This window comes from Sebastes fasciatus, chromosome 13 (assembly GCF_043250625.1).
Source record: "Sebastes fasciatus isolate fSebFas1 chromosome 13, fSebFas1.pri, whole genome shotgun sequence".
NCBI classification, from domain to species: Eukaryota; Metazoa; Chordata; class Actinopteri; order Perciformes; family Sebastidae; genus Sebastes; species Sebastes fasciatus.
The window spans coordinates 9,920,066-9,925,138 of record NC_133807.1 but is presented as its reverse complement, the minus strand read 5'-3'; positions in this window follow the sequence as shown (position 1 = coordinate 9,925,138).

The following is a 5,073-nucleotide window of genomic DNA, read 5'->3' as shown; positions in this document are numbered from 1 at the left end:
ACACGTTTTGCTCTTCCTCCGTCTTTGTCACCCACTTTGCATTTCATATTCGTCCCTCCCTCCCTCGCTTATCCTCCCTGGTTTAATGCGATACTCTTTCAAGTGCAGTGTGGCAGCCGTGTATATCTCAATGGGCAAAGCATGGCTGTAATGCTGCCAAATCAATGGTTTTGCTTCCTCTGAGGCCACTAAAAATGTATACATTCATGGCGCTGGAGAACTTCACCCCAAATGGCTTATTGGTGTAATAAATAAACCGGTATTGGTTTGATTCATCTCCCATCAGAAAATCTCCCAGGATCTTTTTATTCGCTGCAGCTGTTTGTTTTCTGCTAGCTTCAATGCCGTTTGTTGGTAAAAATAATCCAGCAGTCTTTTGAGGTCGCTTGAGGTTGTGTAAGCCATGTTACCTCAGTCAGTCAGTCAGTGTTTCGTTGGACTTTGGAAAAAGCTTTGTTTCACTCTTTTTGCACGGTTTTAGGGCTTTATTGTTTTTTTTATGCAGACTTCACCCACATACATTTTGCTGGGCATTCATAAATCATATAGCATGCCCATCATGTCTTTGGTGTCAATACTATTGCTTGGATTAATAATATTAATCCAGGCATTTTTGTTTTGTCGTTAATGTTATTTTGTCATTAAAACTGACTTATAGGTTGCACATAGAATATCTTATGTCTATATTTCGAAGCATTCTTGTTTTACACGACTGTAAACACACAACATAACTTGTAAGGAAATTAATAAAAGCAACTTCTTGGTGCCGTACACATGTTAAAAAATCATGTTCTTTATTAATGTGAGGATTTAATACACATTTGGTTGCAACAACTGGCAAAGACTGAACAATTTATGTATAATATCAATATAGACTATTTATTTATCTACAATTTTTTCAATTTTATATTACAGTACATTCATTTACACACTATACATTTGTTGTTACTGCTGCAAGTTGTATAGTGGCCACCTTATTGCACATACACATACAGCTCCACCTTAAAGGCAGGGTCTGTAAATATTTTAAAAACATTTTTTTGCTATATTAGTTGAAATTCTCAATACATCACGACAGCGATCAATAAATTAAATGCTATGACAAAAAAAAAGAAAAAGAATACGGTTGCTGTGGCTGTCTCAGGATAGTAATAAACCCATCCAATTACTTTATTCGGCCTGAATGTAATGATTGGACGGGCAATCTCTCTAGATTTAGCAACTTTTTGAGCTAGTGCTGCTAGTTACTTTCATTGGAAAAGAGATGGCAACGCTGGGCTTGTTTTTTTTGACTGGTTCATTTTTAAAAATCTAGTGTACTCAAGAGTTTCTCAAGATTGCCCACCCTGCCTTTAAGGCTTCCATGTCTCAATGCTCTACTTCATCAAACCATTAGTTCAAATGGGTTTTATATGTTTAATAAGACAACTGAATCACTCATTTCCACACTAATCTCTTCCTGACATTTCCCTCCAGATCTCCCTCATTCACTTTCTCTCCGTGTCTAATTACATCTCTGTAGCATTCTCAACCTTTTCCTCTCTCACTTCTTCCAATTTCGTTGCGCTGCAGTGAGGAGATGCATGATAATGCTTGAAGCACCGGTCTCAGTTCAGAGAGGGCATTGGCTGCTGTGTGCATGCCGGGCTCTCGGTCGTGCCTGTCAGTGACAATCCACTTTGTACCTTCCTTCATCCATAAAACAACACATCCCGAATGATTTGGAATTGGAACTAAAATGACCGAGTTGTGTGCGTCTACAGGCAGGAAGCTGTCAAGTATTTTGTTTTTACTTTGACATCTTCATGACAACATGTTAATCTTGCAGTTTTTGGAGCTGTTTTGCAAATCAATCAATCTTAGCATTTATATTCAACACCCTCACTTCTTTCATTATTCATCATTAGAGGCGTTCATTTCCCTGTTTCTGCATACTGCATAAACTACCAAAAAAGGGAAAGAATTGGACAATAAGAAAGTGTGGTGTGATGACAAATAAGTGTGAGAAGATGAGAGGAGTGTGGGACACGACAGTCCAAAGTGTCCAATTGCATACAAACCGCTCATACATATTCAAAGAATAAGGAGGAACAAAGGGAGATTGAAAGCTTGAAAGATTGATAATTGCTAAATCCTAGATACAAAAATCGCAATATATCGTCTTACTTACAGTATCCCAATATATGACAATATATCGTTAGTATTTGAATTTATATTTGATTTTTGAATTTCAAGGTGCATGTGTGTGTCTGAATAGACCTGTTTAAAAAATGCATCCATCTCAGTGTTTTGTCTTCCAAATATTTTCCGAGCGAGCACACGTTCCGGTCCTCTGAGGGGTTTCATGCCATCTGTTGGAAATCAATTTTCTGGCGGGTAGAAAGATACACGCAAACACAGGTACGCACACACACAATTTGCAATCTTGGATTTTTGCTGACGACCTTATCTTGAGAAAATTAGAAATGACTCTCTCCCCATGTGTCCTCTGAGCGCTCTCCTCCTCCCTATTTAAAAATTCCAGTCAAGAAAATAAACCAACAGCCCACGTCTTCAGTCTGACTTCGTGAGTAATGGATCCTCCGAATTCCCCACGCAATCGCTGAATAAACCTCATCAATTAGGAATCACGAGTGTGTTTCAGGACTGATGCAGCTCTCTGAGTCACTCCTACTATGTGTCTGCATCTTTCTCCACTTTATTTATGCATTGTAAGGTCTGCTTGGAGCTGTCATCGAATTTCTAGAAGGGCATTTGAGGTGAAAGAAGTAAGAAACAGTCATGGCTGACTACCGGGTGAAGTAGTAAAGAGTCATCAACAGTTCCACACTCTAAAAAGACAGTCAGGAGACTCTTACCACCACTTAATTAAATGCATGATTGCAAGATAAAAAAACAAATTTATTGATTTAAATGAACCTTTTAAATTGCAAACATTATTTTGATGAGTTGTGTTGACATAATAAGGCCAGTAATTACATCAACGTAATATTGTGTGCAATTTAAACTCAAATTTCTGCGTTAATTGATATAAAACAAAAAGTTGTAATAACTTGTTGAAATTGTCAGTTGTTCAAAAATCTGTTACACTACCCTTAGAACTGTCTTTTATACTACACTAAGATTAATCATCAAAGAGGTGACCTGATTCTGTGTTGAGATTTTTCATACTTTTTGAAATACTTAAGTAAGTCAAGGTTTTTGCAAAATTGATCTAAAAGATCTTATATTGTGTAAAAAAAAAAAAAGCTGCAGGAGCTTAGAAGATTGGTGACCAATGCAAGTTAACATTTAATGAGCACTTGCTTGGAACCTTTTTACCATAATTTTACAAAATTATTTTAAAACTGGTGTTTGGCACTGTGGATTTACTTTTGTAAAGGCTTATAACGCATGGCATAATGCAATATGGACAATTTGTTCATTTCTAATTTGTGAGGCATTTAAATTTGTGTTGCTGTGGGTTTTTTTTTAACAAGATTTAGATATTGGGCATTCAAATACACAGCTGCCATTCAAAATAAAAAATGTAATTGCCTAACAATTTTATCGTTGAAGGAATTCATTTTTTAAAAGCTACTACATGAACAAAAATATGAAAAGGCTAAAAGAAAAAAAACCTCGGAAGAAAATCGAATTGGAGCAACTTAATTTTTTAAGCCGTTGTCAACTTAAAAACTTCCCACTATTATGGTCATAATTATTATAAGTATAACACTTAAAAACCCTTTTAAATAATGTGGAAAAACTAGATGGAACAACTTCATTTTTATGAGCAGTAAACTTAAAAACTAGTGTTTATGCTACCAAATATTAAGTAAGTGGTTACAATACAAAATACAGTAGATTGTAGAGGAAAAGCTAATTGCCCTAACTCAATTTAGTTCGCGGGTTGAACATAATTTTATTAAAAGCTGTCATAACTTAAAAAAAGTTTGATGCAAACTGTTGCATTATTTATTTTTTTGTTGAGCTAAAGCATTTGTTTTTAAGGTGCAGTGTCACCTCACACTAACTGTGTCATGCTGCTGTAAGCTGTCCAACTCCAAGGCAAAGCCAACATATTGCTTCATCACAGACCAGCTGAGGCTCTGTTTGTAAGCGGTGATGACCTCTGACCCCTCCCATAGCTCTGTGGGAATAATCTATAGAGCTCTGCTGAGAAACAAGCTCCCAGGACCAGAGCTTAGCTGTGGATCACTTTGACATTAAGTGACATCAGAGACAGAATACAATAGAAGGAAACAGATGAAGCACTTGGAGCAACTGTAATGGAACTAATCTAATACTGCTGGTCTAGTCGAGCGTGGCTGAGTTAGCATGTGAGCTGGTTAGCTGAGACACAACGGCAGACTGGCAACATTAAAAGCACCTGTAAAGATAAAACAGCACAGATCTGGGACAAAGGTTCATTCGAGTTGAGTTTTTGATTGCGTAACATGGTTTATATTACAGAAAAATATTTATTTCTCCTACTTTGGGTAGAGAACTGAACTCCCAATGGCCGCTACAATAACTAATTTTAATGATTTGACATATATAAGCTAGTAGTTATCAAATCAGCTGGCAGAAATAGCAAAATACCAGGAATAAAAATGATTAAAAACACACTACAAGACAACAGGAATACGAGAATATAGAGAGTATAAAACATAACGTGAAAAACCATAGTATTACAATAAAAGAAATTCAATAAATATAACTTTTCAGAAGCAATTTAATACTTCACAGCGCTGCCGGCCGCCGAAGCAAATTTTTCTCCTGCGAGTTCAGTTTTATTTGGAGAAAAAGACTGTTTGTTATTAAAACTCCCCCGGCTTTGATTCATTGATCTTGATGTAACTGAGCTCAGCCAGACACCACTGAAACGAGCCAGCAACCTCCTGACTCTCCATTGTGTTGGGTGGAGGAATGATGGATGGAGGTCTGAGTGACAGCCCTCTCTGAGCAGGAGCCTGGTGGGCGGAGTCAGGTCTTCAGGGAGATTCAGCTCACCTGGTCTGGCTGCAAGACTATATAAACTGTTGGCAGTCAGTCAGTCTTCCTCTCTCCCCTGGCTTGGTTTTAGTTTAG